The 27,999-nt window shown below is 35.4% G+C and overlaps 1 protein-coding gene and 1 long non-coding RNA gene across 9 annotated transcripts in view; one reads left to right on the top strand and one right to left on the bottom strand.

Moving 5' to 3' along the window:
* The window catches only part of HDAC9 (histone deacetylase 9), a 1,013,161-nt gene that overhangs the window by 205,846 nt on the left and 779,316 nt on the right, over nucleotides 1-27,999 (top strand). The window lies entirely within an intron of this gene.
* LOC144288794 (uncharacterized) lies at nucleotides 130-26,744 on the bottom strand. 5 transcript variants are annotated; one of them, XR_013356788.1, is made up of 7 exons: nucleotides 26,571-26,744; nucleotides 25,411-25,516; nucleotides 23,426-23,489; nucleotides 6,305-6,430; nucleotides 4,736-4,825; nucleotides 1,948-2,144; nucleotides 130-342 (listed from the first exon to the last, which is right to left on the bottom strand). It is a non-coding gene; the product is annotated as an uncharacterized LOC144288794 (long non-coding RNA). The 5 variants fall into 5 exon arrangements; XR_013356787.1 differs by lacking the exon at nucleotides 1,948-2,144; XR_013356789.1 differs by lacking the exons at nucleotides 1,948-2,144; nucleotides 4,736-4,825.

Genomic DNA, 27,999 nt, shown 5'->3' with positions numbered 1-27,999 from the left:
ATGTCTTTAACAAACTAAGTAATAAGATAACAAAATAAAGAATGCAGCAGTTCTTAACTATACCCTGTCATAGGCAGCAAGAAATAAAGCAAAGCATTATTTTATGAAGACATCTTTAGTTGTAGTTCTGTTCACTCAAAGCAAACTGAGGATCATGGAAAGTATTTTATTATTTCTGGCTATTTGGGGAGATTACACTGTTGTTATTATTTACATATGGAACCACAAAATATTTTCCTGAAAGATAATGTAAAATGGTAGAAAAGCTTTTACTTAAGTACCATAGTTTAATAGTGGGCGTCTGCTGTCTCCTTAGTGACAGTTGATGTTACTTGCTGTTTCCTGGAAATGAAAGGGGAATGTGGATCAAAAATACTACTTGATAGTAAATTGATCATTTCTATTCTCTTGTAAAATAGTATATTTAAAAATGACTTAACCCCTTTTTACGTATCTCACATAGTGTAGTCAATTAAGATACAGATTCAAAGGTGAAAATACTGTTTGACCCATTTGAAGAAAGCATTTAACGTCATTGATGGGAGACATAAATCATCTAGACAGAGTTTCAGTCCTTTCTTTATGTGGAGAGATATAACTTGGAATGACCCAAGAAGGCTCATTAGTCAATATATTTAAGTTTTCTGTTAATGGGTGAGATCCTGTAGTTGGTGCTATGGAACGGAAAAGGATACATAAAAAGTGATCTCTGCCAATTTATCTCTTTATCCTAATGTGGGTGAATTGTTCCTTTTTCACTCTATGAAGGGTTAGTATCTTAATAAGTTGTCTGCTCTGCTTAAAAGATTTAAGAAGGTAGTATTGAGGATCTAAAGAAATGACTATGTCCTTGTCTTCAAAGAGTTTTTATCATTTGGCACTGAAAGGATACATTGTTCTTATGTAATTTAAGATGTGGTCCCAGAATATTGTGACTTGGACTACTGACTCCAAAGAAAATAAGGTAGATGAAGAGAAATCTTTTGTTCTCCTTATCCAATGAGGAACTTTGTTGCTTTTGTCTTCTTGAAGAGAAGACCTGTATTGGGCTGAAAATGTGTGTTACAGACGCTTGGACTCCATTGGCTTATTCCAAGCTGTTCTTGTCAATCATATTAATACATATTTGACAATTTCTGAAACATATCTTGTTCCTTGAGAATAGAGAAGTCACTCATCTTGGTATATCACATTAATATGTAAGATCTTTAGAAGGCCTATTTTTCTCCCTTTTTTCATTAGATAACCAGAGTCTTATTTCTGTAAATAGGTGTGTAGCAGTATGAGATGTATGAATGTATGTTAGTGTGTGTGTATGAGAGAGAGAGAGCAAGGGGAGAGAAGGGTAAGAGAGAAAGAGAAGCAAAAGAAGGGCAATTGATGGAATGATTGAGTGACTGATTGTATATGATTGTGGCTTTTCCTGAAAACTTTCCAGCTGTTGTTGGCATACTGAAAAGTTTACCCAAATCTCAATACTTGTCATGGTTTTCAGTTAAATCTCTTTTTTAAAAAGAGAAGCAGCAATATTATATGTACATATAAGCTGCCTTTCCAGTATTTATAAATCTTAATTCTTTTTTTATTGTATTGGTAAGACTGTCATGCTGTCATTCTAATGTTAGCGGTGGGCATATGTACATCTGAGTTTATTGAAAACAACTCTATTAAATGCTTAATAGGGTGCTAACTCTACATCAGACTATCCTGGTTTGCTGTCCCAGGGACATATATTCAGATAGTTAAATTTTTTTTGAGAGAGTGTTCTGTTTTAATTACTTTTGACCCATTGATCTCATAAATTTATTAGCAGACTTCCTAATATTAAATCATTTTGGAGTTCCTGAAATAAACTCAACTGAACATGTTTTATTATTATTTTAATACCCTGCTGTGTTTGATGTATATTTCATGTAACACTTTTGCTTCTGTGCTTATAAATAATACCTGTAGTTTTTCTGTTTTGTCAGCTCTTTTTCAGGTTTCAGTTTAAAGGTTACTGGGCTCATCATTTATGATCATACAAACCTGCATGTTGTCACTTATCGTATCATTCCTTGTATAGCTATGGTAGTTTTGCCGATGAAGATAGTGAAGTATCTTGAGGAAAGGATCTTCTTCAAACACACAGGCTATCCTATCAGCTAGTAGAAAGATCAGGGTTACTTGGACACCCTAAAATAGATTTAAAAAATATCCCTATATTTTTCTATGCCTTCAATGTTTAAAGAACTAACAAATCAAAATCACCATGGGCTGGAAATTTATTTGGTAATAGTTGTTTACTTCCATCTTTTCTAGAATTGTTGGTCTGCTTTAATGTATATTCTGCTCTTCTGGGAGAATCTTTTAAGTTTGCTGAAATTAAAAAAAAAATTGTAAGGGGTGCCTGGGTGGCCCAGTCAGCTAAGCATCTGCCTTTGGCTCAGGTCATCATCCAGCACCCTGGGATTGAGCCCCAATCCGGCTCCCTGTTCTGCAAGAGCCTGCTTCTCCTTTTCACTCTGCCCCTCCCCCTGCTTGTGCTCTCTTGCTTTTCTTTCTCTCATGAATAAATAAAATCTTTAAAACAATTTTTTAGACTTTTTTTGTTTTTTTTTTTTTAAAGATTTATTTATATATTTGAGAGAGAGCATAAGCAGAGGTGGGGTTAAGGGGAGAAGGGTAAAGGGGCAGAGGGAGAGGGAGAGAGAATCTCAAGCAAACTCCCTGCTGAGTGCAGAGCTGGTGGGGGGCTCAGTCTCAAGACCCTGAGATCATGACCTAAGCCAAGAGTCTGACATTCAACCAACGGAGCCACCCAGGCATGCTGAAACAAAATTTTTTTTGCAACAAACTGTTTGTAGCACTCTTTATAATTCTTTTAATCATTTCTATAGTACTAATTTTTTAAAAAATGATTTTATTTATTTATTTGAGAGAGAGAGAGAGAGCATACACTCTCTGAAGATGAAGGGGAAGAGGAAGAGAGAGAAGCAGATTCCTCACTGAGCAGGAAGCCTGACTTGAGATTCCATACCAGGATTCCGGGATCACGACCTGAGCTGAAGGCAGAAGCTTAATGGTCTAAGCCACCAACTGCCCTTGAGTAGTGATTTTTTTCTCTCATTTTATTTTTTGGTCTTTGTCTCTTGAGAGCAAAGATTAGCTTTTTCTTCCTTCTCTCTCCAAATACCTTTGAGTTTATTTACTAGAAAGTACATATTTTAGTATTTTTAAAAAACAATTGTTTAGGGGATCCCTGGGTGGCTCAGCGGTTTGGTGCCTGCTTTTGGTCCAGGGCGCGATCCTGGAGTCCCAGGATCGAGTCCTGCGTCAGGCTTCTGGCGTGGAGCCTGCTTCTCCCTCTGTCTGTGTCTCTGCCTGTCTCTCTCGCTCTCTCTATCATGAATAAATAATTAAAATCTTCTTAAAAAAACCCAATTGTTTATATCTTTAGCATTTCTTTTCTTAACTTTCCTTAGCTATAGCTTATTCTCTTTTTAAAAAATTATTTACATATTTACATTGAATATTCTGTTAATTTATTTTTATTATTTATTTGCAAAGAGTCTTTCTAGCTAGTTTTTAGGCTTTCAAGTTTACTATCACTGGAGAATTCAATTTGTAGGACTTCTCTGCTGCTAGACTAGTACAGCTATGTTAACCTGTGTAAGAATTCTTTGGGAACATTTAGCTTGAAAAGTTGAAACTGAAGTTAAAATCTTCAAATTTGTATCAGGGGATCCCTGGGTGGCGCAGCGGTTTGGTGCCTGCCTTTGGCCCAGGGCGTGATCCTGGAGACCTGGGATCGAATCCCACGTCGGGCTCCCGGTGCATGGAGCCTGCTTCTCCCTCTGCCTATGTCTCTGCCTCTCTATCTCTCTCTGTGTGACTATCATAAATAAAAAAATTAAAAAAAAATCTGTATCAGGATTACACTGACAATGTCTAGTGTTTTAAAGCAGCATTTTGTTTTTTCTCTAATTTTATTATTATTTTTTAATTATTTATTCATGAGAGACACAGAGAGAGACAGAGAGAGAGAGAAAGAGAGAGGCAGAGACACAGGCAGAGGGAGAAGAAATAGGTTCCGTGCAGGGAGCCCGACAGGGGACTTGATCCTGGGACTCCAGGGTCACGCTCTGCCGAAGGCAGGCGCCAAACCGCTGAGCTACCCAGAGATCCCCCTTTCTCCAATTTTAAAAGCAGTACACATTATCCAAAGAATTTTGGAATATATGAACACACTTTTGATTACCACTACCGTATAACAAATTACTCTAAAATTTAATAACTTAAAACAACAAACGTTTATTTTCTCATAGTTCCTGAGAGTCAAAAATCTTAGAGTGGCTTTCCTGGGCTTTTCTGGCTCATGTGTTATACTGGCAATGGCTATTGTCATCTGAAGGCTTGAGCAAGGCTGGAGGACCCTTTCCTAAGATGGTTCACTTGCATGTCTATTGGTTGGAGGCCTCAGTTGATCTCTGGCTATTGGCAGAAGGTCTCAGTTTCTTGCCATGTAGATCTCTTCACAGGGCTGCTTGCTTCTGCCAGAATGAGTGACCCCAGAGCCTGAGGTAGAAGCTCTAATATCTTTTATGAACTACCTTTAGAAGTGACATACCAACCCTTCTGGATTCCATTAATCCCAGTTTACCAGCCTTGATACATTGTGGGAATTTACAGCACAAGGAAGTGAATGCCAGAGGTGGGGGTCATTGGGTCTCCTTGAAAGCTAGTCATCACCTACCTCAAGATATAAAAATTATCTTTAGTCTACCATCCACATGTAGTAGATCTTCCAGGTTTTATTTTTTTCTCCTTCCAATGCGGATGTAACCTTGAACATTTTTAAAAAACAAATTAGGGTACGTGCTGTTTTTAACTTTTTCTCACATAACAGCAGATCATAAACAATTTTCATGTATGAAATAGTATTTCTAAAATAGGATTTTTATATGTTTGCTTAGCATCCATTCTGTGGGCATGCCATAGTTCTAACAATCTACTGATGTTTTATAATTAGGTCATTTTGAGTATTTGACTATTATAAATTATTTATTTTTTTTGCCCTTAAATTCTTGAGCACATCTTCTACCATTTACCTAAAATAAATTCCTAAAAATGTTATTGCTGAATTGAAGCATGTAAACATTTGAAGGCTTTATACACATATTGCCTAAATATTCTCTAGGAATTTGTATTAAATTTATGTTCCTATTGACATAATAAAACAATGTCTGGGGGCATCCCCAATGGCCCAGCAGTTTGGCGCTGCCTTCAGCCCAGGGTATGATCCTGGAGACCCGAGATCGAGTCCCACGTCAGGCTCCCTGCATGGAGCCTACTTCTCCCTCTGTCTGTGTCTCTGCCTCTCTCTCTCTGTCTCTGTGTCTGTCATGAATAAATAAATAAAATCTTAAAAAAAAAACAATGTCTGGCTTATTATATGCTTAGCAATATTTGAAAAATAAAAGGTACTATATTTGAAAAATAAAAGGAGCCTGATAGGGAACATAGTAATTTTTATTTAATTTTTATTTTTGAATTTCTTAATAAATTTATTTCTTAATAAATTTCTTAATAAAGTAGGATAATTATTTGGCAGCCTTATTTCTGAATCCATGTATTATTTTTCTCCTTGATTTTTAGAAGTATATCTTCCTTATAATTATTTTTAAAGATGCAGGTAATTCTCAGTTAAAAATGTTATATATAGAAATATGAAATATTGAATTCAGTATTGAATTATATGAAATATATTTCATTGAACTTTTGCTTTGGGACTACACAATGGGACTGTTCTGTGGAGAGCTTGAAAATACTGGAAAGTAATTAGATGAATGAAGGACTTTCAAAGTACTGATCACTTAGTTTAATGGTTACTAAACTAAAGTCTCCCTAACTTGTATTTTATTATTTGAACATTGCTAGAATAAGGGGTTATGAGTGAGAAAAGATGCCTTTTTTACTTTGTTGTCAGCCATCTGCCAAAATTTGGTGAGTATTGAAGAATATTTGTCCAGGGCTAAAGGCATAGTTGAGAGTTGTCTAGTTGTCTTTTAAACAAACAAACAAACAAACAAACAAACAAACACACAAAACAAAAAAACACTCTCCGCACACTCATGGCTCTTTTTACTTGAAAAGTCTTCCTTCTCCAGCACATATCATTGGTGTTCTCAGTGAGGTACAGAAAAATTGACCCATTGACAGTTTTCTGGTTCTCCAAAAAATTTCCTTTTGATGATAATTGATTTGAGACTTTAAATGTTATTAAGAGACTTAGATAGTGAGCTAGGATTGAATAAGAACACACCTTGTCTGATGAGGGAGAAGCAACATAAAGCAGGGAGACCATGCAATCTGAAGGGCCTCATTTGATGTGCATACTTGTTACTTATTTGCTTTTTGACCTTGACCCTTTTATTCTCCATCTTCTCACCTATAAGGAAGGAGCAAAAATGCTTCTTTTGCTACATTGTTTTCAGAATTATATGCTATACACATAGTGCCTGACGGACACAGTGCAAGGTTACTCCTATGAAGCAGTAAGTACAGAAATGTATACTATTCTTGGAAAGTGATATTTTCACAAGATCTAAACAAAGTGAAAAATTAAGTCATTTTTAAGTGAACATTAAATTTATGCCATAATTCTAAACAAGAATGTATATGGTAGATGAGGGGAGACATGGACAAATACTTATTTTTTGCACCAGTGAAGACATTTCCTGCTATTATACTTTAAAAAACTTTTCTAAAGAATTCAAAATAGAGTAATATTAGCCATGACTTTCTATTCCGAACTGACCATGCCAGGCAAAGCAAGTCATAGACTAATAGTATGAATGTAAAAAGGAACCTGATAGATGGGATAAATTCTGTGGAACTGGCTCTGAATGTATGAATACATACACATTCATGATTTTGTTGGGTAGGTCTTGAACTGGATTTATTTTGTTTTGTTTTTGTTGTTTTTTTTGAACTGGATTTGAAGAGTGAATTAGCTTTCATAAAACTGAGAGGAAGTGTTCTAAATCTGGGGGTGATATGAATCCCTGCACAGAAACTGATACACATGTGGTGTTTTTCCAGGAGTAAACTGACCCAGCCTTGACTAGAGAATCTGCGTTTGAGATTCAGGATGGATAGGAGAGATGTAATCAGAATCTTGATTATGAGGCAGGACAACTTAAGCAGACATAAGAGCATCACTTGAAGCTTCTGGAGCAGGAGAGAAGTCATGATTCTGGGGTTTGAGGGACTTTAATCTGGAAATAATGCAGCAGATATGAAGATGGCATGCTGAGAGTTAACCCAATAACTCAGAATCAGGTGATCAGATTCCAAACATTGGATCCATCACTTCTTTCTTGCTCAATAACTTTTAGTGGTATGTTGTTCTTCTTGTTCCTTTATGAATTTATTAAAAAAATTAAAATGTGAGGTGGTTGATTAATGGTCACATTTCTTTGTGTGACTTTACTTTTTAAAAAAAATTTTAGCATGTTATTTTTCAAGAAGGCCAAGAAAGCACATACTTCAAAAATCATATAACTATAATTATACAATTACAATTACTGTAATATTTCAATTTTTTTCTTTCTTGGGATGCTCACTCTTAATTATCCTGGCTACAGATAAGCTGAAAAGGGAGTAGCATATTTTGAGGCCCTTTATTATATTTTCATTAATATTAGCCTTAGCATCCCATTTAGTCTTCACACATCCTTATAAAGCAGGTGATGTTTTCCCATTTTACAGATGTATACACTAAACTTTCTCAGAATTAGATCTCAGAATTAGATATCTGGTAAATGTTGGTGTAGAATGCTCTGCTTTTCAACACGATGCTTCTTAAGAGAATCTGGGGGACGTACAATTTTTGGCAGGAGGAATGGGTTCTAAACTAAGAACAAGTAATGTTCATTTTTTATGCCATAGAGATAGGGAAGTTAGTCTCTCTTGGAGGAATCCAGCTTAATTTTTTCTGAGGGGTATAATATCTAGTCATATGGCTGTTCCTCTGCTTCCTGAGGAAGTGAAATTGTTCACTAAATTGGGTGGTGGCCTTCCATATTTAAATATAGTTAGAGCTTGCTTAGTAAAAAATTAAAAAACCATGGGAAATGCAAAATATTTGCTCTTCAGAAGATTTTAATGCTCTTCATTGATGAAAAAGAGTATCTTGTTTCTACTATAATAATTATGAACTTTCTACATAACTATAGTTTCTGAAAGAAATGAATTCATTTACCATTAATGAAAAGAAATTACTTTTTCTCCTGAAAATTATGATGCAAAGCACAGGTTTTATGGGCTGTAAGGAAGTCCTTCACTTTTAGAGTATAAAAAACATTTTGAAAGCTATATTAAATTGGACCCTTTCTTATTGCTAAGATTTCTTTAAATGCTCTGCCTGCTATGGGTTATAATTCTTGGTTTCAAGTCCTAGTGAAGATGTTACTTGCAAGTTAAACTCTAAGAAACATGCTTTTGAATTCTTTTATAAGTGGCTCTTCTAATTGCAGTTCTTTTAAAGAGGAAGTTAGCACTTAAGTATCTATTAATTCTTGACAAGGACCTTATTGAACCTAAGCAAAAAATGTTATAAAAAGTCAGGTAGCTGTTAGCATTATGTGAGAATCTGAAACTAGGAGAGTAATTAAGAATTTCTTAATCTTTTATTTTTTCTAAAATGGAAAAGTCTCGTTTTTTCTTTATTATAAAAGCAGTTCTTAAATGTTGAAAAGTGTTCAAACAATACTCAATAGTATAAATTAAAAAGTGAAAGCTTCTTATAATCTTATCCTGAAATATTCACTGATTACAGTTTAATCTATTTTCTTCTAGAACTTTTTTTTTTTGCAATTATGAACCTATATTGCTACTACATATGTTTGAAATAAGGTTGATTATACTGCATATGCTATTTATTTTTTTTCCTTGCCGAATATTGACCAGTTGGTCTATTTCTGCATTATAGATTTACCTCATAGGTATTGGTTTGTTTTGCTCTTTTAATAGCAGTATGGAAAAAAAAACACCCATTTTGTATTTTTTTGTACTTCTCTATTTCCTCAGGTGAAATTCATGCCAATAGAACTGTTAGGGAAAGGTAATGCATGTTTAAATTTAAATATTTACAGGCGTACACCTTCATAAACCACTCTCTTTTTTTTTTTTTTTTATTTTTTATTTTTTTATTTTTTTCATAAACCACTCTCTAAAAGGTTTTACCAATTAATTGTTTCATTAGTATTGCATGAAAAAGTTTTTTGGCTTTATTCTATTATAATACTGTGAATAATTTTGCTGATCAGAAAAGAAAAAATACATATGTCTTTGATTACTGGTGATATGTTTGTGGGACCTTTATATTTCTCTTGGGAATAGCTTGCTTATGACATTTGCTGCAATTTTAAGGTGCTTATTTTTCATACTAATTTAAAGAGCTTTTTTTTTTTTTTTTTTTTTTAAGAGAGGGAGGGAGAAAGTAGAAAGGTGGGTTGGAAGTGATGGGCGTAGAGAAAGGGTGAGAGAAACTTAAGCAGGCTCCAGTCCCAGCGTGGAGCCTAACACAGGGCTTGATCCTACAATCCCTGAAATCATGACCTGAGTCGAACTTATGAGTCAAATGCTTAACTGACTGAGCCACCCAGGTGTGCCTTAAAAAGCTCTCAATATATCCTTGATACATGTTATAAATCATTATATACTTTGAATTTTATGTTTTATGTGATACTTGTTGCAAAAACTTGAAAAATGGATATATTCACATATGTTCATTTTGCTTCTGGTTTCTGGATTTTCTTTCTTTCTTTCTTTTTTTTTTTTTCCATCCTGGATTTTGTTTCTATGCTAAGAATAAAAACCACAAGTAATATATTTGTTGAGCACCTAAGCCCTTTGTGAGCATGCTCTCATTCAATCATCCTAATAACTCTATGAATAAGGTACTGTTAATTCTTCTTTTATAGATGATGAATAAACAGCTTCTTTAGGGTTATATAATACTAAGTGATGGCATTACCATTCAAATACAATCACATACCTCCGTAACCCCAAGATTTCTGATACAAATAACAAAACATCCTGCATTGTTTCTACTTTTTGTTTTGTTTATAAATTTTTAAATATAACAATCCCTATAAAATTCATCATTTTTAACAGTGTGAGGAATAATAGAGCTTTTTAATTTTATGCTAAATTTATAAATACATGTGTCTGTTTATAGACTTTTTTTATTATAATGATCTGTTATTTCTCTACCAATATCATACTGTTTAAATTAGCCTAATTTTTCTCTTTAAAACTCTTCTTGATTATTCTTACCTACTTTTTCTTTCAGAACCAAATGTTAAATTCAATTTATAAAATCTCTCTTCAAAATAGTTTGCAATTGTACTATTAACATCTTTACAATATTAATCATCCTATTCAGAAAGATAGTACATCTTTTATTTAACCTTTTTAGTAAAGTTGTACAATTAACTTCATTTCAGTTTTGGACATTTTATTTAAGTACATTTCTAGGTTAAATCTTGATTATGTTGGTTATTCAGATTTACAACTGCATGCCATTTTGTCAATGATGTATGATACTTGTCATTAATATTTACCAAGTTGATTTCCATTTTATGATTATTATGTTAGTTTGTGTCCTCTTTTTGTATACTAATTGTCAGAGAGGAAGGCATGGTTTCAGTATCTTGGTGATCAGAGGCTCTACTTAATGATCTATTATCTGAAAATCTAGTTTCATTCATCTGCTCATAGTTATTGGTTATTTGGATTCTGTAAATCTATTTAAAGTTAAATTTGAAACCATAATGATCTAAACTGGAGTTTTTCAAAACTGAACTGAATGTCATGTAGCACCATTGAAATAGGCAGAATTTCCCATTTTAATTGTCAGCACAGGGACGCCTGGTGGCTCAGTGGTTGAGCATCTGTCTTTGGCTCAGGGTGTGATCCTGGGGTTGGGGATTGAGTCCCATATCATGCTCCCTGTGGGGAGCCTGGTTCTCCCTCTGCCTGTCTCTGCCCCTTTCTCTCTCTCTGTGTCTCTCATGAATGAATAAATAAAAAATCTAAAAAAAATTGTCCACACAAATACATCTGCCCAAACAGTGTGATTTTTTTCTCAATTATGGATCCTTTTGCCATACATGTTAGTTATAAGTAGCTTTTGTATTCTCTTGAGATTGAGGGCCACAGCAACATCACACATACATAGCATGCAGAATCTCTTTGCCATTCCTTCCACTGCTACCGTGTTTTAGATAACCAAAAGAAAGGAGGCTTTAGTTTGCATTTTCTTTACAAAGTGTGGCCAAGAACTGTAGAAGCAGAAGTGAATGGTAAGTGTTTTAGAAATTGAATTTCTAAAAGAAATATGAGGCTGTATAAATATAATTATAGTAGTGAAGGAAGGCCAGAGGGAATCAGAAAAAGGAGAAAGGATAATAAAGAGGAGATGAAATGGAAAAAGAGTATTGAGACACCCTCCCTCAAAAGAGCTTGAAAGGAAGTTGGAGGATATGGGAAATGGAAGATGAACAAAGGGGGATGGCAGTATGAAAAAAATGCAATAAATAAAGATGATGAAAATTTAGTAAAACTGACTGATCCTTGCAGATATAGTTGGCTTAGAAAATAAAAAACTAAAAACCTCACTGATCTTTTCCTTTAAACTGCTTAGTATCTAAATAAAGAAGTTGTTGATTTCTCTTTAGCAGACTATTTTAGCAGTGCATTTTGAAGATTTCTTCATGGAACATTAGGATATTTTACTACCTGACTGAAAGTGAATAAACAGAACTGGAGGATTTCTGCTTTGCACATTTCTGAAGCTTTATTATATCCTTATATAGGTAAAGAGAGAAGTTATACACAGAGTATGCCAAAATGACCACATGCTTCACACTTGCACTACCTCTTTTTATGAAGCTAAATTTGGAGTTTTCAAAACCTCCTGTTTAAAAATACATGCCAAAAGACTTCTGCTTATTGCACATTTTGTTCCTGTCCTGTACAACTTAGATCTTCATTTACAATTCTTTTTGGAATGTTTTTCCTTTTGTCATAAATACAAAAGGAAGATATTGACATATAATCCTTCACTATGTTTTATGCAGTAGCATCATAATTCTCAAAATTTGAGAATATATATATTTTTTTCTTCAAGTCTAGAGACAAATCTTACAAGAACGTTTAATTATGTATTCATGCATATACATGGACTTTTAAATATAATTGAATGAATAAAAATGAAGTTGCCACAAATTAGTTTATGCAAGCATTCTTCACTTAAAATAACAGATACTTTACAAGAAAGAAACATTCTCTGACAGATTAATCCTATGATTTATATTTTTCAGTTAAGTATCATAAAAATTATAGATTTGTTTTCTCAAAAGGAAAACTTGTCCCTTGATTTTAAATGAGATGTCATATTCAGGAGTGTATCAGTCCTTTTAAAATAATATATTTAAACATAAAATAGTAATTTTATAAAATTCATTAGAAAACATATTTAGAATATTAATAGCTATTCTTATGGTCAGTGAAAATGTTAAAATTAGAGAACTAGAAACTCTCAAAATTTAATTAATCTACCCTCACTTCACTCATTAACCCATTAATCTACTTTCCAAAATGCCAGCTTGCCTCTTTCTAACTATCTTGAACCATATTTAACCATAACATGTCTACACTTTATTGTATGTTTCTGGACAAGATAAATTTAGAGTATGTGAAGTTTAAGGCTAAAATGTTGGTGAAATTGCTGTTTAAACTATGTTTTAAATGTGTGATTTTTTCTGCAGTGAACTAATGGATAAAAATGATCTGCAAATTAGTGAATTCTTAATGTGCTAGCTCATCTGTTTCCAATTTAGGGTTTATTTCAATAGAGTGCTATTTAATAAAAATTTTAAAAGTATATTAGATTGATGTTACAAGCCTAAAATTTATTAGATAGAAAATATTAGATGGGATTTGATAGTAAGAAGTATTTTAAGAGTAGTTACAACCTCACTGGCGGTAATAGTTGTGCCTGAATAGTGGATAAGATGGAGGGATGGCACCTAATTGTCTATTCATTAAATAAACAACAATTTATGGAGCACCTGCTATTGGCCAGGCACCTGCTAAACCTAGTACTATAGTAGTACACCAGACATGTATTCCCCATCTTTTGGAGCTGATAGATTATTACCAAAAATAGTACATAGATATGCTAATTTGGGGGTTTGAGTATTCTCAATAAAAATGCTTTTTGTCCTTGTTTGACTTCTGAGCAAAGTGAGATATGGTGGATGGGAAACAAAATTATAATTTAAAAAAAATATTTTATTTTATTTTTTATTTATTCATGAGAGACACACAGAGAGAGGCATAGACATAGGCAGAGGGAGAAGCAGGCTTCCCATGGGGGAGTCCGACATGGGACTCAATCCCAGGACCTGGGGATCACAACCTGAGCCAAAGGCAGACGCTCAACCACTGAGCCACCTGGCTGCCCCACAAAATTATCATCTTTATACTGATATAGGTGGCATTAGACTGTGTAGCTTGAGGACAAGTGGGCTTTCTAATATTGAACTTTTTCTAATACTATGAGAAATTTACTCAAATTGTTTTGAGAGTGGTGGGCAACTATAGGCTCCTCTGTGCCTCCTGTGACGTTAATATCATTGAGAAGTGAAGCACATGCTCTCTGTGGGTAGAAGGGTTCTTTTCTCCCCGGAGAAAGACACTGCGTTACCTTTTTAAATTCACCAGGTCTGTCCCTCCTTCTTTGGGGGAAGAGTAAGAGTGTCACACTACTAGTGTTCCTCCCATGTGAGAGAAACTTCAAGAGTGGGAGAGAAGCACCCCTCTCTTGAACAGTAATGGTGTATAGTATGTTAGAGTTTATGAGAAAGGAAGTATAGAATGCTGTGGGAACATAAGCTAGTTTAGGGCTTCACTGGAAGAGAGATTTAGATTCAAGAGTAGAGGCTAGTGTTAGGGAAAGAGTTTGGGGGCAGGGTGAGAGATATTTTTGATACATCTATAGCATTCAGAGCAGTTCACCATGGCTGATCACAGCCTAGACTGTGAGACAGAGTGGAGAGGTGTATGAGCTGTGGGCAAACCTCAGAGAATGTGGTGAGCCAAACTGGGGTGAATGAAGGGCAATTGGAAACACTGAGAGTTTTAAGCAGAGCAATAACATAATCAGATTTGTATATTAGGAATATCATTCTGGCTGTAACTTGGAGGGAAGCAAAACTGGAAGAGAAGAAGAGACCTGTTAGGAAAGGAGGTTTACGGTTGGGAACGTGTAGATTAGCCTAATTTTGTACATTTTGCCCTTGCAGGGCAAGACACTCAAGTAAAGATATTTAGAAGGTTAGTTGAATGCATACATGTAAACCTGTTATGAATGCCTTAGATCTGAAATACTGATCAATATATTTATGTTAAGCTAGGGCTGCTGCAAATTTCCTTAGACTTCTCATCTTCTGACAGAAACTTTTTAATACTCTTGAGTATTTTCCTTAGTAGTCTGGTGAATCCAAGTATTTGAATAAAAAGACTAAAAATATTTTTGAAAGAACGTATAAAAATTCACTGTTTACTGTAAGATGCTATTGATATCTTGTGAGTGTTCTGGTACATGGGAGAACAAAGGAAAAGCTTATTTTTGAGAAGACACATTTTCATGGAAACTGAACATGCTAAAAGTACATAGTCCTACCCAAAATGCATCGTACAACCAGTTTCTCTTAGATGCTGCCAAAATACAACTACTTAAAGGCTGCACTATTTTAAAAGATAATTTGTTACCAAGTTTGTTCTTAGGTACAAATAAAGAGCTTGGAACTATATATCTGATAAAGCTTCTAAGTCTCTATGAGAAAGTTCTTTGTAAAGATAATCTCGTACTACCTAGCCAAAGGTACTTCAGCATGAACCAACAATGCAGCCTGCTGCCTGCTATCATTTTTCCTTTATTAGAAATATTATCATATTATTATTTTTAAAGCTTTTATGTACTGTTTTAATAGCTTTCAAAGATTTTTTCCTAATATTTTGAGAACTTTTGTTTGCATTATTGATATGAAGCAGTGTGACCTGCTAGTGCTTACTGGATGAATTATATGCTTTGAATGTCTCTTTGTCTAAGTCACTGTGCTAATACATTTTTATTCACTTTCCCTTGTGTTATAATAATTATATTTAAGTTTCATGGCAATCTTCTCTAGGCTATATGTGCTCAAAAGATTTATTTGCATTTCTTTCCAGAATAAATCAAAATAAATTTTGCTAGAAGTGGCATCATATGAATTGAGTTTCTTTAGCTTGCAATTCCTCCTAATCACTGAGCTTTATCTGGTGGAAATGTTAATGTTTGGTTGCAAAAGAATTGCAAACACCTTTATTTATTTATTTTTTTTGCAAACACCTTTAAACCCACTTTAAGTCACATATACTTTCATGGAATAAGAGTGACTGCTTAATACTCAAAAGATTTCACTATTTCTATTCTGATTTTGTGATTGTTATTGTTTCCAAGCTATTTTCTATAAAGAATAATTATCTTTATAAAAAATTACATTGTAATTTATGGATAAATTCATTGTTAAATAAAGCAGATAAGCTTATGAAAATGAAGCTTAAAACTCCATTTTTGTGATAGGTATAAAACTCCTTTGATTAAAAGCCATTTTTGTAACACCACATCACCTAACATACAGTTTCACCCATACAACAATTTTGATGTTCTCTGTCACTGTTATAAAGGAAACCCGTGACATTAGAAGGAAATACTTCTAGAGAAAAAAAGGCAAATTATGTTTCCTTCCTTCCAGTGAGGTTGTCTAGAAAGCTCAAGCTGGCTGTGGGGTGGAACCAAGAAGTGAGAAGTTCTCCTTCAAGAGAGGAGCTGCAGTGTCATGACTTCTTCCTTCTCAGCACACCTTCTGTTTTTTTTTTTTTTTTTTTCTCTATGCCTCTCTTTGGTTCTGGGATTGCCATGAAAATGCATGTGCCCTCCTACCCTTATCTTTATGTTTTTACTAGGAGGAGGGCTTGAATTAGCACAAAGACTTTGAGCTCAGGAGGAGAGTTTAGTTTGAGAAAATTAGGCCGAATAGGATAAAGTTTACAGCCTACTAAACTGTTCCTGTTTAGTCCATGAGTTAGTAAAATGGAAGTAATGTTAACTAACTGCATACCCTGTGGAGAGTCAAAACTCAGCATGACTCCTGCAGAGGAGGACCTAGATTTTGTGGGTTGTGGATCTTATACAGTTTGGGGGTCCTCTTTAAGAGAAAGGATAAAAAATTACAAATAACAAAATGGATGAAAAAATCTTAGAAGGTGCCTAGACAAGGAAGGAGACCTGAACCTAAGCTTCATTAATTCACGGTAAATACACCTCTGGCCTCATACATAACCTTGTACCTATTAAGTTAAATTCTGAATTGGTAATAAAAAGAAATATTTAAAAATAAGTTTGAATGTCCCATTCTTCAGGAAACCTTTCCTGCTTTTCTCCAGTGTGATTTCACCATGTCATGTAGACATGGTGTGGTGATGATGCACTTGCAACATGCACTTAGATTCTAAGCTACAGGCACACTGAAATGTTTTGCTCAGGGATGTGTCTTTTGGGCCTAGCGCTGTGTGTGGAAGTCTGTGTGGTTGTTTAAGCTAGAATGGAAGGATGCTGGGGTCATGGTACTTTGAGCATCTTCCAATAGCAGCAGTTATGGTGCTGGACTTAATGTGGTAATAGAGGCCTTTAGTGCGATTACTTTCAGAAAACAGTTTTCATCAGTCATATGGACAGCAGCTGCCAAGTTCTGTTTTACTTGATGTTACTTTTACTTGATGTTACTTTTACTTGATGTGTTATATGTGGGAAAGATGATTTTCAACTATACAAAAAGTTTATAAGGAATAGGGTAAGAGTCCATCCCTCTGGTAGGAAGGAGTAATTATAACAGATCTGAAGGCATGATAAGATACAAAAGTGCCCTCTGAGGATATTTTACTTCTCCATGAACTCGTTAAAAATGTATTTCTTAAGACAATAAGATCAAGGCAAACACCATGGAAGGCACAATTCAGAGATAAATTCTCTTAATTTGATGAAGTTATACTTCATCTAACTGGGTGATGGGTTTTAAATTATAAGTCTGTTTACAGATTTTACAGTTAAGACCTGTAACTATATCTAAAAAATACACAAGAAATACATTGTTTCTGTTGAAAGGTATCTTGAGCTTAATATATGAAGGGAGAAAAATATTGGCTTTTCGTTTTTCTCCAAAGGAAGTCTATATGGTTTATGTTTAGTATTTATTAAGACTTAAGTTTGTTTTTTTTTTTTTTTTTGTGTGTGTGTGTCTTTATATATCCACACAATTTATTTTCAATACCCAAAAAAATGTAGGATCAATTTTGCAAATACTGTCCTCTGTTGCCAAAGGAGAAATGCCCTCTAACAAGAAATTTAGGGATTGATAGAAGCTGTATGAAAGATGACTAAACGGGCTATGTAATTTGCAGTGCTCAGTGCAAAATGAAAGTGTGAGAAAACCCTTTTTATAACAAAAATTAAGAATTTCAAGACCGCAACAGCAGAGCACTAAACCAGATATGGGGCTCTTCCAATCTTGAGGTGCTATGCAGCTGCATGGGTCGCATGCCTATTAGGCTGACCCCGCAGGATGTCTTTGCTTGTTTTATGAAAGCTGCTGTTAAAGACCTTACTTGCTATGTTGCCTGGTGAATTATACAAAAAGATTTAAGTGATAAATTCCTCTTTGATCACAGCACCAGAATAGTGTTCATTCTAAATGACTTAATAGGTTTTTTTGAGCTACCACAGATATGTGTTGTGCTCAAATGGGGTTCCACAGTCTGGGTTTTCTTGTGCCACTTCTTCTTTATTTGACTTAGGTTTTGTAAGCTGTGTTAATGGGTTTTGGGCTTTTGTGTTTTAAGCCATCTCAGATTTTCTCTTGAAAGTAGGTAAAGAGCACAAATAAACAAAACTTTTATAAGTGGTTTTAAAAGTTGGTTTAAAAAGCCTATCATCATCAACAATTTTACTGGGTGCAGTAATAGCTCCATTAATGAAATCAATGCATTCCAACAACATAATTATTTGTTAGAGACTTCATAACCTCAGGCAGAAATAATCTGGGAAGGAGAAGGATGCATTCCAAATAAGTAAGAGTACAGAACAGAAATTTCAAATAGCAATAAAAATCTTAGTCTTGAGAAAAACCTTCAGCAGTTAAGGTTAAAGGAGATGAAGACTAGGGCTTGGTTTATGCTTGGGAAAGGAAAATCCACTGGGTACACGAATAGAGGGTAGGGACCTGCTGGCAGACAGCCCTTTGTTGGGGTGATGTAGGCTCACTTTAGCTGTAACATATGCTTTTCTATTCCCTAAAGTTTCCAACAGCCTCAGCCAGTGTCCCAAAGGAGCAAGGAGCCATCCTGATTTACGGAGATATGCTCTGTACCTCCCTCCCCAAGTCATCCCACAAGAATTAAAGTGGATTGTCCTTCATATAGGACTGCTATGTTCAGCTGTACCTTCCTCCCCAACAAGGAGCACCATATAAGCTAGTGTTGAGGACAACCTAAGAACCAGCTTAAGTAGACTTAGTAAACAGACTCATTATTTGGGCATCCTTTAGAATGAGAAAATGCCTTTCCTTATTAGGAATAAGAAAATTATTTCTGATTAAACACCTTTAAAAATCAAAATACTTTGAGTTAATTTCAGTGTGAGTGGGTAATGGTTCAGGCAAATGGTAAGAGTAGTGATTCTTCATTTTTTGATGAGTGCTTGGTAGATGAGGGCCCAGAGCCTCTATATATGAATTAGAAGCTAGGGAATGGGAGAAATGGATGCAGAACAAAATACAGTGTTCTTCACTACATTGGTTTTGGTTTAGGTATCCTCTTCCAAGGGTGTTTGTTAAATTGAACTGTTATTTATATGTGTTAATTGAAGTATTATTTGATTTGAATGTAATCTTCTCTAAGTTTTTCTTTAGGGATCAAAAATATTTGTATTGCCTTCTCAAACCTAATAGATGTAAAATCATATATGAACACATGGAAAGATACACACTGATAAATTAGATAACATTTTTATAATAGTAAAATGAGAGCTAGTTAATTTCCATTAAAGATAAAATGGGTAGCCCAGGTGGCTCAGTGGTTTAGTGCTGCCTTCAGCCCAGGGTGTGATCCTGGAGACCCGGGATTGAATCCCACGTCGGACTCCCTGCACGGAGCTTGCTTCTTCCTTTGCCTGTGTCTCTGCCTCTCTCTCTATGTCTCTCATGAATAAATAAATAAATAAAATCTTTAAAAAAAAAGATAAAATAATGAGCACATTTGTGATTTGTACTGCTTATCATAATTATGAGATATGACATTTAAGCATATATAAAATGAGACTTAGCCTGAACTTTCACATTTAAAACACTTCTAAGTGTTTACCTTCTAAGTCCAAGTTGGAGTATTCTTTTTCCTAGTTACCATGAGGCTTGACTGTCTTCCACCAAAATATGTTGAGTGCCTGCTATTTGCCAAGCATGCTGCTAGAGGTTATAAACCCAAAAGTCCCCAGGGTTACAGTATAGGTAGTACACATTATGACTGTTACCTCTCTTCAGTGTTTCTGCCCCTTATTTACCATAGGCCCTAGTACTTCCTGAGATCACCTTTCAACCACTGTTTACAAGCCTCCACATCTTAGGAAGATTATAGTCTTCTCTCTGTTGCTATCTTTTCTTAAAAGCTTTTACTGTTTTCCTATTTGGAACTAATCACTTCCTCCCTTGTGTTTTCCAGATCATTCCATATTTTACTTTTCTATCATTGTCGTTTCTATTCATGTCTTTATTCCCCACTAGATTTCAGGTTCCTGATGACATGGATTTTTATGAATTCTTGGCTCTCTCGTCCTCATGATATTAGCAAAATGCCTTTCCCATAGTTGGTGCTGATTGCATTAAATCAGATTGGATTAAAATAATAGTTAACCATTCAGGTTCACAGATGGTTGACCCAGTGTGCCATAAAATCAAGCTGAATTATTGTTAGCATTCTTAATTTATATTTATTGCACAGTGTAAAATTTAATACCCAATGTCCTGTCCCTGAAAATCAACTATTGTTATTCTTTTCTCTTGCCTTTTCTAGTCTGGTCTTTTTGCACGTATAATTTCTATGAATCTGATCACACACCCATAATATAGATTCAGTTTTGAGTTCTTTATTCTTCTTTCAGATATGTAGGAGGCTCTTAATTAAACTAAAGAAACAATAAATTTTGTCAATTTTTTAGAAACTTTGTAAGATTATTGCCCAAAGCAGCCTTTTATTTCTGAGAGAATTAAAGAATTAAAGAAGCATGTCTGGAGGCTTCTTATCAAGTTTCAGAAAGTACATCCTTTCTAACAACAGTTCATAAATGATGCCCACGTATATGTATCAGGGGATCACCCCAGACAGAGCTTATTCTCCAGTGTAACAGCAGTGTCTAATAATTTATGATGAAATTCTAATTATTTTAATGGGATTATTTTGCTTCTTGGCATATCAAGCAATTTGTTTTACACCTTTACTCATTATTTTTCATTTTTAAAGACTTAAATAGAGGAGACATGATAGAACAGGAGTCCTGTTTCATCTCTTGGACTGTTAATTATGCCATGGCAGTTTCAGTACTGATGAGACCCCCAAGACAAATGAATCTTGTCGGGTCATACTTGGTTTAACGGATTTCATTCTTTATACTTCAAACAAGTTTTCTTAGAAAACCATTAATCACTAAACTATGGATTAAATGGTGACAATAATGGAAATATAACCAACAACAAATTGTTCATGGTTGGCTTCTTCAAGGATTTGACAGCTAATTTATAAAACAAGTTATTTTTATATAGTAAGATTTTGTGACTAAAGTAAAATTGCTTAGGCAAAATGCTCAGCATTATTTTGTAGTCTGTGGGGGAATGATGTATGCATAGACCTTCATCCTTCTCCCTTGACCCCTTTCCCTGCCACTTTTTGCAAGATTTCAATTGGTCCTGACTCATTGCCAGCATGTGCCCTTGAAACGTTGCTAAGTTTGCTAGTATAAAAGGCTATGAAATCTGTTTTATCTTGTCAACTCAGAGTCTGCATTGGAGAGCTTTCAAGCCATATTGTAGGATACTTGGCAAATAGGTAAAACAAAATTCCAAAGATTCTGTTGTAGGACAGTGATAGTACCTTTTTAGTTCAGGACAGGCATACACTGGGGAGCAGTTGGAGATGAGGAGAAGGAATTTTGTGACCACGTGTTAGGGGGCTTTGAAAGCCAGAATGTGAGGTTTGTGTTTTATCCATAGATCTGTGTGACATCTCAGGACCACCTATTTGGGATACCCCTGGAGCTTGTTAAAAATGCCCCTTTGTGATCCCTCTTCAGACCTATAGTTCACGTTACTGAGGGGTAAGACCCCGAAATTTGCATTTTAAATAAATATCCTAGATGATTCTTATCCCACTTTATTTTTTTTATTTTATTTTTATTTTTTTAAAAGTGTTTTCATCACCTTGCCTTCATTCTTTTTTTTTTTTTTTAAGATTTTATTTATTTATTCATAGAGACACAGCTAGAGAGAGAGAGGCAGAGACACAGGCAGAGGGAGAAGCAGGCACCATGCAGGGAGCCTGATGTGGGACTCCATCCCGGGTCTCCAGGATCACACCCTGGGCTGCAGGCGGCGCTAAACCGCTGCGCCACCGGGGCTGCCCCTTATCCCACTTTAGATTGAAAATCAATCCTGCAGGTAAAGAATTTGGTAATACATCATGTGTGTATGTATTTTAGTATGTTTTATTCAAATGGTAACATTTTTATGTGGTATAAAAGGGAAAAGAAAAATACATTTTATTGCTTTATTACAAACTGACACTGGAAATAATCTCTCAAAGGCCCCATGTGTACTACAAGCAGTGGTTTGCTGGTAAATGTTTAATAACTAGCTCTCTGAAAATGAACAAATAAGACCACACATAAGTCCTGATTTGTAGCATTTGTTGGTTTCAAACTACCAACTTAATGTCATTAAATGTAGAGTTGGGAAGACATGTACACAATTGGTTCTAGTTTCCTACTGCCCATGAGTTTAACTCACCTCAGTGAGTGCCTGATAGTATTGGTAGTATTGATGAATGTTAACATTGTGTGCATGTATGTGTCTGTATTACATACATAGTCATGTTGTATGATTATATATTGTCATATATACTATAGTATTATAATGTAATATATATATTTGTTGTATCCATATATATGAAAGCAATATTTTGTATATATATTTTGGTCACATGTATCCAGTTTTTACAGAGTTAACTATTTAGGCTGATAAGAAGTTATGTGGATGATAACAGATATTTCACCTTAAATATAACCATTAATGGTTTTCAAATATTACTCTTCAGTCCTGCAGATATTCTGAGATTGCCATGGCAGGGAAGATAATATCAGCCTTATTTAAGAGCCGAGAAAACAAAGCTGATAAATTTTAAAAACTTATCCAAGGATATGTGGCTGACTTTTAAGAGATAAAGCTTGACTTAGAAGTTTCTGGACTCTGGTAAAATCATTTTCCTTCACTCTACTCTAGTACTTAAGCTATAGGATACATAGAAGGGGAGCTATATGTACAGCGCTGAGAAAATAACACTATAAATGTAGCAAAATGATAATTTTGAGATATTAGTTGAAGTGCTCCTACAACCCTGTGTTTCCTTGTGTTATATACTATTTAACCTATCTCCAGGTTGAGACAGGTAGGGTTTTGATGCCACCCTCATTGCCAGTTCTTTTCTTGCCACATGGAGTGATCGAGAGCTCCGGGAAGATGATTCAGAGAATGGAAGAAAGCTAATGAAGAGCTGAAGTCACCCAGAATACCTCTAAATGTTTGTCAGTAGGTCTCAGGGTATGGTCCCTAAGACCAACCGCATCACCATCACCTGAGAACTGATTATAAATGCACATTTTTGGGCACCCACCCCAGACATACCAAATCTGCAACTGTGGGGCCATTGCCAGTGATCTGTAATCAACAGGCCTTCCAAGTGATTCTCTTGCTTGCTGAAATCTGAGAGGCAGTAGGCTAGGTCTTATCCCCCAGACCCAGAAATCCCAGAGGGGTTGGAAGGTCTTAAAGAGAAAACTTGGCTGTCTCATTCCAAGTTGACAGACTTTAAATCAGAAATAACTGAGTAATCACTAATTTAATTGCATTTATTTGAAGTGACTCAATTAAGTTGTTTGCTATTAACTGGAATTGGGGATTTAAAGTAGAAATTAAGTTTAGTTTAAGGGAAATTAAGATAGTTACATACACACCTGGGTTTGTGGCTTATACAATTGAATTTTCTATGTGCACTTTGAATGAGCTTGGAATTTTGTCCTGGAATGAACCAAACAGATGAAGTGAACATACAGACTTCGAACCTCATGTAGTGTCAGATGGCAGTTCATACACTTGACTGAAATAAGACTCATTATTTACAGCTGTGGACTGGGGAAGTAAAACATTTGGAATATGGCCAAGCATGGTCCATGTGTGATAACTGTACCATAACTTTGGCCCCCTCCTGCCCCCGGCTCTGACTACCCTAAGTTGACTCATTGTGCTTTATGTTTCTCCTTCAGCCTGGTGTACCTTCAACCATGGTCTTAATCAGAATGACCAACTTATCCCAGTTTGCCTGAGATTCCCCCCTCCCTTTTTTTTTTTAAGTAGACTGCATGCCCAGCATGGAGCCCAACATGGGGCTTGAGCTCATGACCTTGAGATCAAGACCTGAGCTCAGATCAGGAGTCAGGTGCTTAATCAACTGAACCATCTGGGTGCCCTTAGATTCCCCTTGTTTTAAAGTTGAAAGCCCTTGACAGCTCTGTGTGCTGGGAACCTCTTAGTTCTGGGCAAACTGGAGTAGTTGGTCATCCTAATATTAATTTACTCAAAACCATAACCAGGTATTTCTTTTGCTTTTTTTGCTGGTACAAGTTGATCCTATGTCTCTGACAGGCTGGTAATCCCAGTTTATGCTGCTCTTGGGGAACTCCAGGGGAACTGACTATAGGAGTTCCTGTGAAACAATCATTTATGTCTTGTGCACATAATATTTGTAGAAGCCATGATTAGCAGTTATTTTTAGCACCATTTTAAGTATTTTTACTGATTTGGAGATATCTAGTTACATATTACTGAGATAGCCTAACTGCACTTTATTAAAGCTTGGAAACATCTTGCTGTTGAGTGACTTCAATTAAGGAAAATCACTTAGAGTGAGATTTAAAAGCTTGCCATGGCACTGGGGCATTGATTATTTGTGTGATACCTGAAAGTGGGGTGTCTACGAAAATTAATCCTCCACTTATGGATGGGATATGGGGGTTCTGAGATAACGAGGAAGAAAAGCACATCTGTTAGCCTAGAATTGAAATGATAAAGGCACCTTGGGGAGTTTATGGCCAGAATAAAAGAAAATAATTCATGGAAGATATTTTGAAGAACAAATGGATGAAGTACTAAGCTGGATGATTGAGAGATTGATGATGCCTTTGATGAAAGAACAAGCAAGTCTAAATGTAGACAGTTGAAGTGAACTCAGCGTTAGAACTGGTAAGTGTCAGGAACTCAGATGATTCTAAGTAGTTTGAGATTTGAGTTAAAGCTTAGGAGAAAGGAGTGAGCAGCATATGCCCATTAGTGTTCTCTTATTAAAGGTGATGGTTGAAACCTTGGAGGTGGCATAGTATCCTTGAATAGGTGTGGCAGATAATCATCAGGAGCAGACAGCTGAGTTGAGTAATGTCAGTGGTCATAAATCTTTTGATTATTCTTCGATACATTTTGATGTTTTGTAATTAACATTTGTTCAGGATTTTATTGTGGTTTATTCCATGTTATTTTAGCAACAGAAATTTTAGTGAGCCAATTAGAACAGTGAACTTGATTGCACATGCTAATGAAGGTCTTCTTAATTAACTTTTTAATATAAAAATGTCATCAAGTTCTTAAGAGCTATTTACTGCTACCATGATAAGGAAATTAGGTTTTGGGAATACTAATAATACTCTAATCCCTCAATTGCTATAGCATTTGCAATTCGCAGAGCATTTTACCATTTATTATTTCATTTCTCCCTGACTAAAACTCTTTGAAGTAGGTGGTTTAATCCCCAATTTATAGATGAGTAAACTGAGGGAGGCACAGAGTGATGGCGTTGCCTTCAAAGATATATGGTCAAATAAGTTGTAACCAAGTCAGGTCTTTTGGTTCTTTGACCAGTGTGTTTTCCATAGCATCATAAATGCCATACCTTTACTCTCGTGTTGTGAGTAGTTCCTCTAGTATTTCCCCAGCATAGTGTAGACTTTAGAAGCTTGCAAAGATGTGCCTTCATTAATCACAGAAAGACAGCCCTTCTAAACATAGAAATTTTAGATGGATAAATACATCTGACTGCTATGCGACTTTGGTACTACAGATTTCAGATTCAGTCATCTTCACTGGGAACCCAAGAATAAAATCAGGCTGACTGAGGGCAGAAATGGCTGAGCCAATTAAAGAAAAACCCTAGGAAGCCAGGATTAAGTAGCACAAAGATGCAGATGAATGAGCTGATGAAATTGCACCCCTAGCTGAAAAGCAGCACACTTTCAGTAAAACCATAGAATGTTCTGCTAACTTTTAGCAGTGGGAGTTACATAATCTAATAATTAATTGTCTGTAGCTTCTAGGCCTATTAGGGAGGTGTGGAGCAGACTCCAGAGGCAAATCCTGACTTGTGTGGTGGTCAGGAACATTGCCTTAGGAACTCTGCTTCCTGATGGTAGTGCTTGCAAGTTGTTTTTCCCGTAATTTCTAACCCCAGGTACGATCCTTCCCCTGCTAATGGGTATTTTAAGTGTATCTTAAAGATGTCTTAGTGGCCTTTCACTTACAGTTGGAAATTGCCTAGTTTATCAAAAAATACTTCCAAGTGTCAAATTTAGCACTTCGTGTTTTTTTTTTTTTTCCCCTCCGAAAGACAATGCCCAAAATAAAAGGTAACAGAATTTCCCCAGTAACTGGAAGAAAATAAGGATTATTGCAAACAGAAGGAGAACATCCTTTTAAAATAGTTTAAACTTCCATAAGAACTAGAAGGAACCCCATTTTATCTGGGTTACTTTGAACAGACTGTTCCACCACAAAGGAGGAATATGAATTCTGACTTGGAAAGGAAGAGCCCCTGGAACCACGCAGCATGAAGGGAGGTTAGAGAGAGGCTGCAAGCCCATGAAGGCCTTCAGTCACCAGGGGCCATACGTTTCGTTTTGATGTACATAAAAGCTGACCAAGGACTTTGTGAAAACTTTGAGCTGCCTTCCTGACCACCTTGGTTTCTTCCCTTCGCCCATAGATCAGCGTCATTGACAACCCTGTTCTTTTCAAGTGGTAAAAGAAGTTAAAAATAAAGTTCTATTTTAGATGTACCTTTGATTTTCTTCAAAAACATTTCAGATGATAGGAAAGAGAAATACAGTGATAAATTTTAGTAGCGGCCTGGCAGAGTCGTCCTATAGTTTAATCAAAAATGGGCTCAGCTTCAAATATATTAAGTTGCCACAGGAGAACCGGGAGTACCTTTTGGGAACAGTTAATAGTTCCCGGAATTTTAATCTCCTTTTATCATAATACAGGATGAAAGTTCCAAGGTAAATAAAGATGAACAACGTTTAAAGGAATAGTGCTGCATGAAATGTAAGAGGTGACATTTTTGAAAGGAGTAAATCCTTGTACAGTTTGCCTTTCCAATGAGATGTATATTTTCTCTGGATAATTTAGACAGCAAATTCCAGTGTTTCTAAAGTCCATGTTGCCGGTCTCATTTCCTTAATAATGTCATAAGAGGTCTTTTAACTGGAAACTTTATAAAGGTGTAAATGAAAATACTACTTGGGATCTAAATTGGGCATTTTGGAATAAATTAGTTTTTAAATGTTTACCTATTTCTTTGATTTATAACTGTATACACTACACAATCAAAACTGCCCTAGTATTCCTCACTATTCTTCCCACTTGGGTATTGATGAAAGCCTTAACCAAAGGTGGCTACATTAGATTCTTCTATTTCAGTTGTGTTTGGATATTATCTTTTGTTATGGTGGGTTTGCACTGTGTGATGATTTTCTATTCTATGCTGCATGTTCTGCTACTGAAAAAGGCCCTTCTTTGTATTAAAACTTATTAAAAGATTGCAGTTATTTGTAATTTGTAATGTACCAGTTATTCTGGTTTCTATTTTTAATATAAAAGTCTGAAGAATATTTTTTCCCATTCTCTGAACAGCTGGTGGGAGAATTTCCCTGAGGAAAAAAAAATAGCCTGGACTCTTGCATTCGTCTCCTAACTTTCTGCTTCTACCTTTGCTACATATGGTTAATTTCTCACACAATAGCCAGAGTGATCCTACTAAAAGTCTTTTTATGTTATTTTTTTAATGTCATTATGCTTTTTATGTTATTTTTTATGTTATTTTTATGTTATTCTCTGCTCATAACTAATGGCTTTTTATCTTATCAAAATAAGATCTAGAATCTTCCCTTTTTTCTATAGTGCTATAAGTGATATGCATCCACCCTCTCTCTCTTTCTGATGTCATCTCCTAAACCCTATCCCTTGCTCATTTTACTCCACATTGGCCTCCTTGTTGGTGATTGCATACTGCAAACACAGACCTACGTCAGGGCCTTTGCATTCTTCTCCCCTTATTCCTCTAGATATTTGCAGTTCTTGCTACTCCTCTTTTCTTTCAGTTCTTGACTTTATATGTCACCTTGTCTTTGAGACCTTCCTTGACCATTCAGTAGCACCACTAGCCTAGGAGGATACAGGTTCCAGATCATGAAAGCTCTACTCAGGA

The sequence above is a fragment of the Canis aureus genome, chromosome 18, assembly GCF_053574225.1.
Source record: "Canis aureus isolate CA01 chromosome 18, VMU_Caureus_v.1.0, whole genome shotgun sequence".
In the NCBI taxonomy this organism is placed as follows: Eukaryota; Metazoa; Chordata; class Mammalia; order Carnivora; family Canidae; genus Canis; species Canis aureus.
Note: the sequence above shows the minus strand (reverse complement) of the source record. Positions and strands in the feature narration are given on the sequence as shown.